Source organism: Schistocerca americana, chromosome 5, assembly GCF_021461395.2.
Source record: "Schistocerca americana isolate TAMUIC-IGC-003095 chromosome 5, iqSchAmer2.1, whole genome shotgun sequence".
Taxonomy (NCBI): Eukaryota; Metazoa; Arthropoda; class Insecta; order Orthoptera; family Acrididae; genus Schistocerca; species Schistocerca americana.
In genome coordinates this window covers 340,236,735-340,254,033 of record NC_060123.1, presented here as the reverse complement: position 1 = coordinate 340,254,033, position 17,299 = coordinate 340,236,735, and the positions used below count along the sequence as shown (strand labels likewise).

The 17,299-nt window shown below is 41.0% G+C and overlaps 1 protein-coding gene across 1 annotated transcript in view; it reads right to left on the bottom strand.

Moving 5' to 3' along the window:
* LOC124615303 (SUN domain-containing ossification factor) overlaps nucleotides 1-17,299 on the bottom strand; it is a 56,403-nt gene that overhangs the window by 34,082 nt on the left and 5,022 nt on the right. The window contains exon 2 of the mRNA XM_047143091.1: nucleotides 8,372-8,374. The gene's annotated coding sequence lies outside the window, so the exon portion shown is untranslated. The remainder of the gene's footprint in view (nucleotides 1-8,371; nucleotides 8,375-17,299) is intronic.

The following is a 17,299-nucleotide window of genomic DNA, read 5'->3' as shown; positions in this document are numbered from 1 at the left end:
GTGTGTGTGTCGGGGAAGGGGATTCGAGACAGTCCTCAAGATACCAACTTACTGTATTGTTCGTGGTACTGTATTGTTCGTGGTACAGTACGCTCAGCTGAACAAAGGAAGTGCGTATCTATGAGTTCACTGGGATTAATGGGAGCGGAGAGATTTTTACAGACGCTTCCTTCCGCGATTCTGCATGACAGTATTACGTCGAACAGCTGCTGCGTGTCATAAAAGCGCAGACGGCAAAGCGCACTCTTACTTGGGATCATATCTCAAACTGAAGTGCAATTGCACGTGCGACTGACATAAGCATGGCTGCGAACTGTGCGCCGAACAACATCCAGGTGCTACTTACTGAGAAAGCACTGCAGTTGTGGCGGCAGATTGCGCGAGAAGAAAATGTCCGATTCCAGTACGACGCCAGTTGATCTTTTGTACGAGAACCCATTTCTCTGTGGTAAGGATTGGTTACAACGGCGCCGGAGTTCACACATGACGGTGGCCGAAGCAGACAGAACAGCTGAGAGCGCGAGCCGCTTGGGTTCGCCGCCGCACCTACGCGGAAGGTTACGTGTCACGACACCATGGGCTGGCGGCGGCCTGGCCCAAGGTTACGAGTGCTAACAGGATTGGAGGCCCCGCGCCGATACGGCACAGCTGATGGGGGGCCGGGCTGGGGACGCGTGCGAAATCTGACGCAAGTCATGCGCCGCGCGCTGCAACTTTGTGACGACGGTACTAGGGACGGAAAAAAACCGACCGGTTAAAATCGATACCAGTGCTTTATTTCTGAATAATCTGTATTTGTTTGGTCCGTTATAACATTTCTTTTTACTGAAAACCAGGTAAAAAACCAATGTATCGGTTTGCCATAGCAAAGATATTAAAATTTTTTGTTTTCGAAAATAGCTGTTTAAAAAAGTTTGGTAGAGAATTCTGCGGCTTTTGAAAGATTAATATCGTCTTTGCACGATTTTTTTTCTGATGGAAGTAGTCAACTTCCAGAACAATACAGCATAGGTGTATTTATGAACAGACTGGACACAAAGTATTCTCCACTGGATTAATTCATTACTGAAATTTTAAGTGTTGTCATGTAATTGTTCCTGGCAGATCTTATGTTTTGCCCATTATCCGAACAATTCATCTGAATTTTTTAAAAGGGCGTTTTTCGTTTTGCCAGCAAAAGTCAATTATATTCAAATTCCCATTTAAAAAGTAATGATATATTTTACTAAAAACGGCTTTTTCATTCTAAATAGTTGAAGAAAAAGATGCTAAAGATTTTACACAAAAGTTACCTGTGCCGTTTCTATAAAATAATAAAAAAGAGAATTAAGGCCTGAATAAACTTTCATTCATAGAACAGAAGTAAGTTTATCTGTCGCTGTGTGTCTACATAATATGCCTTTATCTGCTTGCAGCCCCTACAAATGGATAACGTAACACGGAAAATACAGCTCTCCAACCTTAGTTTTCACCCTGTATCATTGACTACTCATAATGGCCAAACAGTGGTATGAAATCTTTTACAACTTGATTTTTAACATATTTAAAAAATCAGGAGTAGGAGAAGACTAATTCTTTGTAGTATTCAAATTTATCATTACTTTTCGAGAACAGCACCGAACGGTGGAGATACCATGTTTTCTTTTATGTACCTATTTTGATTCTATGCAACATGAAACGTATAACGCAAGAAACAGAAGGAGGAGTCTTTTTTTTCAATCTATGTGCCACATCTACGTTTATTGTTTGAAATAAAAATCTTATTTCAGAAACCGATTATTTTGAGCTATTTGAACAGACAGGCTAAACTGAAGAAGAAAATAACCGGTTTTACTGAAAACTGGTTGTTTCAGCGATAACCGCCATCCCTAGCCGGCACCTGCCATGGAAGCTAGGACTGTAGCGGAAATCAAAGTTGGAGACTGAGCGATTGGTTTGTTGCATGAGATATTTATTTACCCTTGAAGGCAAACTGAAAATCTTGCCAAGGTGGGCAGCGTGCAATCTCAAGTGGAGTACTGTCACACGCTACACGGAATTAATTACCAACTGGAACACAGCAGAAACTGAGCGTTCAGAGAATTTCTTACCCTTGTTGCCTATGTCGCTTCTCTAGTTATATCCGTACAACTAAAGGATCATTCATAGACTGCGCCGGTTTTGAATCGCGTTGCGTATATTTGTTCTACATGAAATGTATTCGTAGTTGCTAATAAGGACAACCATCAGCTGTATAACGGAATGACAATGAAAATTTGTGCTGGAACCGGACTCGAACCTGGATTTTCCGCGTATTAGGCTGTACGAGCACGCCCCACAGCTGGACCCAAATTTACATATACCGTCAACCATGTGTCGACACCCTGTACTCATACATTCATTATGTCTATTACCGTATAGATGAGACATTTTAATTGAAAGTAGCTTGCCCATTGTCGGCTAGTAAATAACGATATTGCAGTGCCTGTGTTGTTCAGAAGTACGATGCAATTCCCTCGGGCATGCAATACTGCGGCGACCACAGCCAGTATGAAATACATGAAATGTATTTGCAGTTGCAAATACAAAGAACCATCATTTGTATAAGGGAATAACGACAGTGAAACTTTGTGCTGGATTGGGATTCGAACCCCGCTCTTTACGCTAGCGGTCGCCGTAACCGCTTTGGCTACCCGTGCACGAATCATGGCCAGATCCACACTTCCACATGTCGTCCTTCCTGCGTCACAATCATCTGACGGTTGTTCGCTTACCAACTGCGAATAAATTTCATCTGTTTCACAATAGTCGCTGCAGTCCAATACAGTATATTTTGTTTGTCGACTGAGCACATTGTTGTGTACCATTTCGGTGTCCATAAAAATTCTCTTGTCGCTTCGGTCTGAATTTCTCGCATTTCTTCGTTGTGTACCTAACCAAAGAGGAGAGGTTGACTACAGCACTGCAACCGCTAAAAGTGGAAACATTTTATCAAAACTGACAGTTATGCAGCAACTGCCAGATGTCTTCGCGCACTTGTAGACTGCAAATTAAGCACCTAATGAATTAACAGTTAGCAGACTTACTGCCAAGTTCAATGAAAGGGGTTCAACACTGAACACTAAAAGTTCTGTGCGCCTTCGTTCTGGACGATCTGCACAAAACATTTTGTTTGTAGCAGCCGTTAGCAAGAGCGCCCACAGGATAGGTGGTGGTGGTGGGCCAGACCTGGGAATATGGAATATTTTTAATATTTAAGTTCCAGGTCCGACGCTGTTAAAAACCTGCGTAATATCCGACTTCTATATCTTTTCTGGAAGTCCGCCTCCGTAGCGCAACGGTAGCCATACCGCCGAAGTGGCGTCAACTAAATAGACTTGCAATACGGCGGCCGAACCCCGAAGGGGATATCCCGGCCAATAAATGCCATACGATCATTTCATTTCATCTTTTCTTGGAAGTAAAAGATCTGACTGCACTATTTTTTTTCCTTTTCCTGAGAGCTAGCCTCGGAGGGGGAGGGGGGAAGCGGCCACCCCTTGCCCTTACCCGCGCGTATGGGCACCCTTGGCTGTTAGAACAGTGAAGTCGGTTCTTCGCCATTCACAAGAATTGGGAATGACTAGGTTTGTCACGTCCAAGACTAGGAAAGCCGCCGCACATTTTGCCCTAAAAGCCAGAAAACCTATATATAGAGTGTCAGTTGGGTATTTTCAACCGTTATTCAATAAACATGATGAAAGACCTCAAAACCTTTGACAAAATTTCAAGCTCACAAAACAGAAGAAATGCTACTACCGTCAAAAACACCAGAAAAATTCCCTCAAATTATCAGAAATACAAAGCGGCAATATCAAAAGGATCTATTGAGTTCCACTGAAGAAAACTTCTACAAAACTAATACCAGATAGCATTTCAAAGCCTCTGATAAACATTACGTAATTACAACCTTCCCACACTATTGCTGAGAAAGATGGAAGAATAGCCCTAAATAACAAGTAAAACGCAGAAATCGTGGCAGAAGTATTCAACAAGTTCTTGAACTGTCATGAACCTGAAAAGCTTTTAACAACAGACATATGCACCTCTGTAAAAACCAAACCCGAAAATATAAACCCACCTACAGTACAAGAAATAGAAATTGCACTTAAAGAAATGAGAAACTAGAAAGCATGTGGGGAAAATCAAGTGTTTGCGGAAAAGTGGAAGTATCCTGGTAAAACAACTCAGTCATCTTTACATATTATTTTACAAAAAATTTAAGCGGCAAAAAATTCCAGATGAATGGACATCAGCTATAATTAACCCACTTTGTAAGATAAGAGACAAAAGTGATAGAGACAAAAGTGATCCAGACAACTGTAGGTGACTCTCGTTCTTTGACTGTACCAACAAGACTTTTTCCAAGATTTTACACAATTGGATCAAAGAACAGCCGGATAAGGAACTGGGGGAATACCAAGGAGGCTTCAGACCTCTGAAGCTATGCCGAACAAATAATTACTCTGAAATCAATCATGGCATATTACCGCAAACGAAACAAGCCTCTCTCAATTACATTTACGGATTTTAAGAAAGCCTATGATTCTGTTCAGAGACCCGCACTGTTAAAAAATTTTGAGACGTTTCGGACTCCAACCAAAATTAAACTGATATAGCTTACTAAATAAGTAAAAATTCGAAAATATAGTCCTGAAGGGAATTTACTGAATCATTCTTGGTAAAATCTGGTGTAAGGCAGGGAGATGGCCTGTCACCCCTTCTTTTGAATTGTGCCCTTGAATACATAACGAGGGAATGGTACAATACAAAGAACATTAAGATTGGAAACAAAAGGACGACAAAGTTTAACAACTGTTTAGGATTTGCTGATGACCTCGCTCTTCTCGCCGACAACATTCGAGAAACCAAACCACAATCATTACAGGAAATAGTCCACAGTATTGGCCTTAAAGTATCTATAAAAAAAAACAGAAATAATGCTAACCGAACCACCAATGGCAAACAAAATTAGAACTGGAGAAAAACAAAAATTGTTGAAAAGTTCAAATACTCTGGAGAAATAACACACAATCTCAATGAGAAACCATCATGACAGTAGAATAAACCAACTGATTAAAACACATCGTATTACCAAAACCACACATAACAAAAATGCATCTCAATAGACACAGAACTGAAACACTACACAATAGTCACACAACCGCAAATAACATCTACTAGCGAAACTATATTCAAAACAACTAACACTGTAGCAAAAGACATTACTTAAAACAGAAAGGAGGATAGTCAGAACATGTATAAATAAAAAATATTTTTAAAAAAGGAGTTTAGAGTATAGCTTCAAATGAAACAGTTTATAAAGAAATAGAACCAGTGACAAATTACAATGAAAAAGAAACGGATCTCTTTCCTAAGACATTTGATGAGGGCAATAGAAAACAGAACCAGCAGGAGAATAATTGCGAAGTTATGGAATAGTAAGAGCGGCATTAGATGGATCGCAGAGAGAAATGAGGACATCATCAAATTACAGACCACGATGGAGGATTTGAAAGCCAAGACAGACCCACTCAAGGTTCTTCAGGGCAAACATATCACACTATCAATAAAAATTAACAGAGAATCGGAAGGGTGATTTCGGGGGAGCAGAGAAGGGCACAATCTGAAAGAACGAAAAAGTATTGGGCCAACAGAAAAAGCAGAACAACCTAATTCATAATATTAACTAAAGTGATCCAATGTAAGCCACAAAAAATTTAAAAATAATCAAGTGCAGTCATTTGTTGAGAGATCAACTTTAATCATGTTTGAACTAAAGCTCCCAGTAAACAGCCTCTACATTTTCCAATTATAATAGCAACTGGAAGTGCTCAGTCTTCTTCCTGAGGTAATCTTGTGACAAACTAAATACATAAAATGCATTCGCATTGGCGAATATTAACAACAATGAACCGTACAATGGAATAACAACAATGAAAATTTGTGCTGGACCAGGACTCAAAGCCGCTTTAAGCGAGCGGTCGCCTTACCAACGGCTATATGAACACAACTCAATGGCCAGAGCCGAACTTCCGCATGTCGTCAACCATATGTCTAGAACCTGCACTAGTACAATCATTATGTATTAGAGCATGAAATCCGGGATTCGAGTTCCGGTCCGGCACAAATTTTCATTGTCATCCCATCACACAGCTGATGTCCACATTCGCGACTGCGAATACTTTTCATATATTTCATAACGGTTGCAGTCGCCGCGGTGCCTGTTTCTTCGGACACATGCGCAAATCCAAAGGATCACTGCGTTGTACTTCTGAACAACACATGCACTGGACTATCCTGGAACGGAAACAGAGATTGAATAACTTTGGCCACTTCAACTAGATTTATAAAGAAAGAATACTTCTCGTATGAAATCATTTTATCAAGAACGTTACTTTTCTTGGAAATCAATTCGCGGAACTACTGATATGTCTCCCTACAAGGCTACGAGCTACGCGCGAGCGTGATGCAGTGGGACGTGTTAGCATCGGCTAATTGGCACATTCTACCGTACTCCGCCTCGCTCGCTCTCTCTGGGAGTACATGATTTTGACAGTATTTGGATCGCTCGATGTACGTGAAACATGTGGGACACAGTCGTAACAGCACTGACTGGCATATCACACTATCAATAAAAATTAACAGAGAACCGGAAGGGTGATTTCGGGGGAGCAGAGAAGGGCACAATCTGAAAGAACGAAAAAGTATTGGGCCAACAGAAAAAGCAGAACAACCTAATTCATAATATTAACTAAAGTGATCCAATGTAAGCCACAAAAAATTAAAAGTAATCAAGTGAAAAATTCCGCCTTATGGCTATTCCTCGCACTAACGTAATTAGCTTGGAACAGACCTTAGTCGTGCGTCCTCTACTTCATCGCTAAAACCCCAGACAAGTCGGACTTTCACATATTTGGCCAGACACGACCGCAAAAAGCTGGACACCTGGCAAGTACGGCGATTTCTCCAGCATGATCTCCATTACCACTTTTTAAGAATTCTGTTGACGCAGCAGCTGAAACAAGCCTCCCGGGAGAAAATGCGTCAGTTTGTAGCCTAGTTTCTGGGAAGGTGCTTTTGCAAGGAACATCTTTAGTGATGAGACTCACTTCTATTTGATTTGTGACTAAGCAATACTGCCGTATCTGATAGTCGGAAATCTTTGCGTTGTCCAAGAGAGGGAAGAAATGCATCCACAGCGAGTGATGGTTTACTGCGGCTTTTGAGTAGGCGACATAATCGGCCCTTATTTTTTTTTCTACAAAACGAAACTGAACAACCTGTGACGGTTCATGGAAGCCTATATCGTATCTTAAGAGATTTTTGTTATCCTCGTTTCAATAAAATGAACGTTCAAGAGATGCGGTTTCAGCAGGACGGTCTCACCTTCACACTTCCCGCGAAACATCCTAGCTGCTGCCTGATCGTTTTACCAACTGCCTCATTTCGCATAGTGGTGACCAACAATGGCCAACGAGGCCACACGCAGTTTTTTTTCCTTTGGGGTTATTTCCAATCATTGGTGTGTCAATCCCCGAAACATCCGCGAGTTAAAGGAGATTCGACGTGTTGGCGGAATTCAAGTAGAGTCTTATCAGGCAGTCATTGAGAATTTCACGGAAGAGGTCTTGCATGCCAACGCAACAGGTGTGGTCCATATGCCAGACATTTTCCATGCCTGGAATGGAAAGGTGTGATGAACAAATTCATGTATTTTGTTAATGCGTTATGAAAGAAAAAGTTCATAATCTGATATATGAAAACCGGTGCACTTTTTGAAGGACCATATACCTCGCACGGCGATACTGAAATCTTCTTCAGTCGTGTATGTTGATTCATGATCTGTCGTCTCAGACGCGGGCAACAATACCGATGAAACTTATCACGGCTTGCTACAGCAACAATTAAGCGTTGTCGGCACTTTCGTTTGACAACACTCTCATGTAAGAAATGTTTATTCAAGTGTAATGTGTGTCCCTCCACTTTTAGTCCAAGCAGTCCACTGGGCGCTTAATTCAGGTGCATTATTTTTCCTAAAAATCTAATGTCTTGTTTGCATGTCCAGGCACCATTTAATAAACTAAAACCCCTTAGACGAAAGAACTTTTCTTAGAGTTTCCTTGCTAGCGTGGAAGCTCTTTGCAGTGTTGGTATTTCACAGTATTGTTCTAAATATCGCAGAAATAGTGTGATGGCACATTCGACAATGTCAAAGAAGCGGCTATCCGCGAAGACCTTTACCGCTATCACTTTTCATGCTCATACTGCGAGGTATCAACGCGCACTACTTTGAACTGAAATGTGGCTATACTTACTCGAACAAACTAGTACTCGCTATGGCCGGATCTACGCTCTGCTATGTGGAGCAATAAGTATTTTTTAAGTAACAGTTACACTTACTGCTCTGAACATTGAAACGGGAAACAGAAAGTCTTTAAGCGAATCATTTCACCAATAAACTTGGCAATTTCTTTTGTTTTAAGATTCGAAGTGAATTTTCGATTTATCCTCGATTCAGCCTGAGTTGCACAATTCTTATTTTCCTACGGCACTGATGGAGTTTCCTGCACTCTTCATAAAAATTTTAAATGTCGTTTTACAGAAGTAGTAATAGAATATCAAAACCTTTTGAATGGCTTTTCTTGCAAATTTGACAACTTACGTTAACCTCACTGAATTCCAAAGCACATCTCACGCTTCGTTATGACCAGACTTCTGGCTCAGAAGCGTTGATAAATTCAAAATGGCTCACATCCGTAGTAAATGAAATGCATATAAAAGAACGCACTCACAGAATATCATTAAAGACTGTTCGGGATTCCGACTGTCATCTGAAAATGTGCGTTCCCAGTTTCCATATCCAGCACATTTTACGCTTGCCTCATCTAGCTGGGACCACGTCGGGACACACTGAGATTTATTCAGAACACAACTGGACTACTGGAAAATCAAATCTTTTGGGTGGCCTGGCCTGTCTTCGGCGTCAAAAAACAACTATCTAGTATTTGAGTGAGGTAGAGTCTGACGATTGACATAAACGTATAAGAAGATCTCTTTCAGCTTCTCTGTCCTTGCTGTGTGTATTGGAGAATATTTTCATGACGATAATTTCAATGCCAACAGTTAAGATTCCAGCAGCGCTTGATATAGTATTGTGGAGAATATGGACAGGGCATCCAGTTCCTTCCACATTTTTTCCCAATTGTTCTTTGATTTGGTAAAACACATTCCGATGACCGCGTCGATGAAGCCCCCCGAAGTTGTTATTGGTACTGTCTCCACAAGCGATTAACTTATCTAATGAAATCTGCGTTTGTCTTAGTGTCTAGACAAAACTTCAATACTGTTTGATGTTTCGTTATTCAGGGAATCAAACTTCAACAGCTTTTGTTGGATTCCGTCAGTTTCAGTGAAGTATTGACCAACTTAAGAAACATCTTTTCAGTCTTGTGGTTCGATGCGTCGGTGCCCATGCCGTGAAATGAAACTTCTTGCAATTGTTTTATGCATTAGGACACAGTATGACGCGTGTTTTTTTTTTTTTTTTTTTTTTTTTACAATCGCCGCACAACTGAAGGATTGAGGACGTTTGACAACCTTATTATCCGTACGTACAATCTTGACGAAAGCCCACTCTTTTGTGAAATCGTCCGAAAAGTGACACTTTCTTCATCCTTAAATGTAAGCTGTGATAAGTTTATTAGACGATGAACAGTCAACAATAACACTTCAGTCATCTTAGTACTCATTACTATACACTTCAAGTTCTATATACCGGCAGTAAACACTTCAGACGTCACTAACTTGCTCTATATAGTCGTTCGTATTACGTTCAGAAAGAATCGTCTTATCAGACCGCTATTCAAATGGTAACTGCCCGAATCTTCCGCGTGGTGCTGCTTAGATAGTTCCAGCAGCCCCGTACTGCTGGAGAAGTCTGATATTTCTTGAACGATAGCGCTTGATTTAGGAAGTGCTTGCATCGTCGATACAGGATACAAAACATGCAACGCCATCTGTGAGACGACCTTGTCAGCATAAACGTGTTGACGAAAGTAACAGACTACATTTACATGTCGCGCTAACAGATTGCGTTACTCTGTATTTGTGCTGTTTTGCAAAATCGTGACAAAATTATGTCCTGCCGGGATGACGGGACAAGAAGGTCCATAACGGTTGGCAACCCTAGCATACTTTTTCGTTGTTTCAGGAGGCCTTGGGAAATTCCACTAATCCTCCCCACTCTGGACAAAGCTGAAGCGATTTGTAAACACAAGCGGCATTACTTTGTGGTGGGCTGAGGTAGCCTAGGAGACAGCGTACATCGGCCGTCCACAGTATGTTCGTATCTGGCAACGCTGTTGCTATTTCACGTTTTGATTTTTGCACTTGTATACTCAAACTTAGAACCTTCACCTTTAGTATACTTTGTCTCAAAATTATCGCAGGCGGAGTCAGAGGTACAATTTCGACCCGAATTCGCGACCTTTCCGAGCCAAATGCGAAGCTCAATTCACCCCTCTTCTGAAGGAAGTCGGAATTGCGACGCAACATTATAAGCAACTGCATGGTCTTTTTTTAACACCTTAATTCGTCTGCTAGTTGTGTTGCTGTCAGTGCTGTGGAAACTACGTACATGAAAGCCATATCCAGTTATAAAACTTTCTCGTACAAATATTAACAGAACCTCAATAATGGCGATTAGGTAAAGATGTGACTAATATTGTGAATGTTTAAAAAACAATCTTATTTATTAGTGGCTAATAAATTTCATTACCTTCAAACATGCTAAACAGATTTCAATACAGAGTAATATCTAAAGCACTAAAAACCTGTCTCCATAAAACGAAAGATATTGGAGGCATGTATTGAAGTAAACAGGAACAAAGCTCCTTCCTAGGCTGCATCCCTGATCGAATTGGAAGCACTATCCGTCGAATACCATTTGGTACCTTTTGCATGGCTAGGAAAACAAATATGAGGAACAGCACTCACTGCTCCTGTATTTTTAAGGCTTCTAATACATTAGTTACAAAGCTAACGACAGATCTACGTTACACAGGCTTCTGTTTGTTCTCATTCCAACAAAACTGAACAATACGAACAGCATATAAAAGGAGGGTCTTACACCGAATATTCCCACCTCTGGGAAATCACATTCTACAAAAAGAATCTTTGCAATTAATTGTTTGTAAGTGTTTTACCTTTAACAGAAGTGTCAAATCATTTAGATCTGCAAATAAGTTATTGTCATAAAGAAAATAACTTCCTGGTCAGCGCACTTAAATTTTAGCGATTCAGTGAGCCGTCCAATTTTGCCAATTGGCTTTTATCAGTCACAGCTTCCAATTCTCATACTTAAATTATGATTTCTTCCGGAAAAAGTTATGTAAACTTGGCCGAACACACATGTTGCTGAAAGGATACTTTTCCTAGTTTTCCACTCGTTCAGTGAAACTACCACCTGAACAGTTCATTTCAAGGACGACATGAAATTAAGACACCAGATAGATAAGACACTGTAAGTGAAAACTAATGCAGAATAATGTAACACCTCTAATGAACATGACAATGGGCTTTCACATATTCTTGCGCCATCTTTCCGCCGTGGAACTTGCCGCATAAACAGGCCAGTGAGACTGCAGTTTCTGTATGGTCACGAAGTTACAGATTCTACGCTGGAGGGCTAATTGCACTAATGCAACAAAGTCGCCAGATGCAAACAACAACGTTTACGCTGCTGACCTGTACTCACAATGACAACGCAATAAATATGCCGTGGGGGGATCTAACCTCCATGATCTGGCATTCAGGACGCTCCAAGTACAGAGTCGTTCCGAGGAGCTTTCCCAAGCCGGTTTGCCGGGTTCCACGAAAGGGATAGGTCGTGAACCACGCTAGTAAGGTTAAATGAGGGAAGAGGATCTGAGAACTACTACGGCCCGATCGGAAACTACAGGAAATTTAAGAGTATTTCACGTGCGACGCATGCGCAATATTGGGTGCTCAGGGGAAGCCAATATCAGGGAGGCAAGATCCGTTCGCCGCATATGCTTCCGCCCTTCTCCCCGGACTTGGCAGGGGCATACTGGGTTTAGCTGACGCAACTATGCACAACAAGAGAACTACGTAAAGTACTGTTCTAAAAAGTCAGCACAATAATTGGTTGTTGCTGCCATTTTTGAGACGGATGGCTACATTTATCGGCGGTACATAAACACGCAAATGAATCAACGCTGGAGTTCTGTAAATCCTCCAATGCTAGAGCGGGCGCTGGGCTTTTCACGTGCCACCATATCAATAATATACCGTGGGTGACTGTTCGGGGAAACGGCCATCACCGCAATCTCAGATTCTAGCAGCAAGCAGTCTGTTCACAGTGCAACAAATGAATCACCGATCCGTTTGACAACAACAATCGCTAAGAAAACGAAACATCGAGAATCATCATCCCGAATGACATGAAGGCATAATTGTACTTCTTAAAAGTTTCTGTCAGTGCAGAAGACTGCCATTGGTCACTAGAAGAATTACAAAAAATCATTTGGACTGAAGACTGATGCTACATGATCATACAAGTGAGTACGAGTGCGGCGAAAACGACATGAGGCGCTGCATCCCACTAATCACATGGTAGAGGGATTCTCATTTGGAAGACATTTACAAAGAATGAAAGGTATCCCCTCCCCTAATAGTATATCATGTTATCACTCGCGGGCGACACGGAAATCTCGTGTCTGATCCGCGCATCCGCTAAGAAAGTTGAAGTTGTGACCATTTTCCGTAGCGAACATGCAAATCCAGGTTTTAGTTTTTAAATTGAAACTTTTTCTTGCGGAATTATAACATTTATAATTACTTTCCAGACGAGTTTCGCCCAAGGCAATGTCAGTGGATATTTTCCCAGAATATAAATTTCGCTTTTAAAAATGAGTCTCATAGATCCGAAACAGTTTGCACCATAACTCTTATACTCTGTCCTGCCAAGACCTACAATTCTCCTCCTCTCATCTATGGTTAGCGGAGGCACTACCACAAAAGGATCTACGTATGTGCTGACTTTTTATAACTTAAGTGGGAGTGCGTCATCTACCCTACGATCAGACGAGAGGAAATACAGATGATGGCAGGGCAAACAAGTAACCAAGTAAAATTTTATTTATATAAAAATTATTCGATATGTTTCGGATCTATAAATATCATTTGTATAAGCAAAACTGTATTATTCGAGGAAAAATCCACTAAATATGCCTTCCATGTTTCCACGAAATAGGTTACCAGTATTCTAGCCCACTTCATACTGCTCTGCGGTGAATTTTGCACACGAAGTCTCCGACTGCGTCAACTCCGAAATACTAGAAGGGTAAATAAAACAATTTCCGCATTGGCAAAATGCCCCCCCCCCCACTATCTTGCAAATTAAATATTGTAGCGTCGGCCGGTGTGACTGATCGGTTCTAGGCGCTTCAGTCTGGAACCGCGCACCGCTACGGTCGCAGGTTCGAATTCTGCCTCAGGCATGGATGTGTGTGATGTCCTTAGGTTAGTTATGTTTAAGTAGTTCTACGTTCTAGGGGACTGATGACCACAGAAGTCAAGTCCCATAGTGCTCAGAGCCATTGGAACCTTTTGAACATATTGTAACGTTGAAAGGATATATAGGGTGTCCAAAAGTCACGACAGGAAATATTTCATTATGTTGTATTGAAACAAGAATAACGCGAAAGGCAGAGAGCAACATGAAACGGCTCCCTAGCTCTAGCAAAAATTGTATTTAAAGGACAGAGATACGTACAAGAATGGAACAACATAGAAACAAATTTTCTTTCTTACTTCTTATATATTTCTTAAATATTTCAAACTCAGAAATTAGTCACGTCGTGTATTCATGTAATCAATTCAGTGTGACAGCAGGGTAGAAAAGACGGTGACCTTTCTTCAGCCAACGATGCATGCAAATACTGAGGAGTGATGTATCTGCATATATCTCACCGTTCGTTCCTTTTCGTTCATCCGTACGCTAAGGAGGAGACGTTCAATTTATTCTGAACAGCGGTGTAAAAGCAAATGCGCTGCGCAAAACGAAACAAATGCACAGTTCTGCAGAGCAGGGCAAAATTAGACTGATGGAAAAAAAAAGACACCAAAGACGTGCTGGCAGACGGCATTTTCTAATGTAGACGAGAAACTGAGCGGCAATCACCGAAAGTAAAAACCAACAAATTGTTAACGAACTGTCTTAGCGATCTTAAAAACAAATCAAATTGTAAATATCTTTGACTACAGAGCACTGATGAAGCTTTACTTCAATAAAGCGAAACGTGTCTGACGAGAAAAACACGCATTTTCTTGCAGTTGTAAAGACGGAACGAAAATCCTATCAGGAATTTTACAGCACTTACGGACAATATGGCCACAGAAATCAAGAATGTAACATTACTGTTCTACATACATCTCCATTACTGAAAAGCTGAACGGTAGTTTGTGGCTTCAACCATTGGCTATGCATTCTTAAAACGTTCGCGGTAGCTATTCTTTACGTACACAGTCATTTATTAAGGAATGGTCGGTCGGTCGGTCTCTCTCTCTTTCCTGGACAGCGGGTTTCAATTCATCAGTATTGTGGAGAAACCTTTGTTCTTGAGATGACCCGCATGAAAAAAATTAGGGATATAGAGGTCAGGTGATTTCACTGGCCGCGTTTTATCACCGAATAGTGGGAGCAATCTGTGTGGAAAATGGTGCCTCAATGTAGTAATTTCATTATCAGCCTTATGGGCTGTTGAAACCACAACAATGTCCCTGCAGCTGCAGAATAAAGAAATTGTTAACCACGGCCGCCTACCGCTCGAAAGTGACACTGACTGGCCGGCCGTTGTCTTCAAATATGGTTCACTGATTCCATTCCATTGAACTATCAATAGCACATCAGACAACCTTTGAGTTCCCGTGGTCCTTTTCCATGCATTAGCTGAAGGATGTGTGTTCGAGTAGTATCGGATATTTCATTTACAAACCAATTTAGATGGAAGTCTGCCTCAGCAGATATCACAGGATCTGTAGAAAGAGCGTCATCGTCATCAACTGCGTCCAGCAATGTTGAGCTGAAATTGCGCTTACTCACTGTCTCCCCACTAACTACTGAGACGCATGCAGCTTATAAGGTTGAAACTTTGAATCCTGTCAATCCTCTGCAAAGACGAACGAGGAATTTGCTGTTTAACAGCGACGATTAGATCCCTGTGGGCTTCGCTGCAAATCTGCACGAACTCGACAGATCTTTCCCATCATTCGAATGCCATTTCTGGCTACAGAACCCGTCTCATGCCATTGCTTTATCCACTTGGAAATTATCCTTCTCTCTGGAACATGGACATCGCAGTGCCTTCCACAGTGCACTGAGCGTTGAACACGAAAGAACACTGCCTGAAATTTACTGTTTCCAGTGGCACACACTGTATTTTCCTTCACACAGTAGCTGACATTTTAACAAATGTTCTGTATATTCGCAATATAGTCAGTTGTATGCAGAAGAAACTTTTTCAGATTGACGAAGAATATTCAAGCTGATAAAACAGTTTCAGAATAGCAGTTGCATGTCTTAAAGGAAAGAAACTCTCCCCCGCAACAAGAATGTTAGAAACTGTAATGAATCGCAACGGAATGAAATTGGTGGTATGGCTTTTTTTCTGATGAGCAGTAAGCATTTGTTCGTAAATCAGGCGCATGGAAAACAACTTGCGTTATTATTGGTGTCGACTGAGATGACATCGAGGTCACTGTTGTCTCAGCAAATAGCCCACTGTTTTTGACGAACTATCTAACAGACGCCGATACAATTACCCATTAAATGCAGGGTTCAAACCAACAATTTCGCAGCTTCGACACTCGTGTATCGTGTCTTGCGGGACAAAGGATAAATTAACATGCTTTGCGTGATCTGATGCTTGTGAGCTATATTGTTACGGCCGATGAAACTGAACAGGAAGCGGAAAAAATACCGTATTCCAGAGAGCGTTAACGCTGATTAGGCAAAGGAAAGAGCCTTCACCATTATTATTCCAGAATCTCACGATACGAGTGAGTAAACGGATGTCAACAATGAGTTATCGGATAAGTTATTATCTGTTGGCCCAACACATGAAGAGCATAAACAAACGCGGATGAGAAACTTATAGGCAGTAACTGAAATGTATATAGCAAAGGGGTTCACAAACTCATTTATGACTATCAACAGACCATTACGACAGAAAAAGGGGGATCAGCTATTCTTCCAATACAAGCAAGCTATTTGTACTCGCTTCACCTGTAGCCATTTAGGTACAAAATTTCCGTTAAGGTACATATATGTAGATAGTTATTTTTCTCTTAAATATGTACAGCCTGTTTGCTAAGACTAACTGTTGCTCAACAGCTTTAAAAACTTCCCTTTCATATTGCGAATCAGTTCAATATGTCGTGCAGCATTGCGCGTGTACGTTAGCGTGACCAAAATCCCGGAAAACCGGGATTGTCCCGGTTTTCATCCCTGTGTTCCGGTGTCCAGAAAATTTGTTTCGGGACGCTCAAATGTCCCGTAATTAAGTTTTTAAATACATTTCGTGAAACTTTCTCAAATTTTTGGGATTTCGCTATATTAAAGGAAATACAACACAAGAAATTCATGTATTTTAGCTTATTTGTCTAAAACCTTCATTGTCCCATACTAGTAATCACAGTATCAGTATTGATACACTCAGGCAATAATTTACTTTGAGCGGTACTTTGGCCAACAAGTGGTAAGTTGTATTGTTGTAACAGAGCTATGAAACCGTCCGATTGTCGCGCCACTTACACACTCATTGTCAGAACAGTGTAGTAGTTGATGTTTTGTCCAGACAAACTGCAATAGTTTTTTCTCATATTAGTGGTATTATTGCTGCAGTACTGTGAAACGCAATGCCGAAACGTGCCTGCCAAGTTCAGTGACTTATTCCAAGGAATGGAATTGCATTAAGAAAGGTCGTTTTGATTACGAAGCAGAGTGTTACGTATGTAACTGTTTTATTATTATAAGTCATGGTGGACGTTCCGACATAGTTGATCACATCAGGTCAAAGAAACATTAACAGATACAGTGCACAGAGCTGCAGTAAAACTCTACAAAATTATTTTGTGCAACATCAGACAAGTGAAGAGACGAAAGTTCCAGCAGCCGAGCTTAACACTAGCTTACCACACGGTAAAACATCACCAAACTTATAGATCTAGTGATTGTACTAATAAGCTTAACAGCATT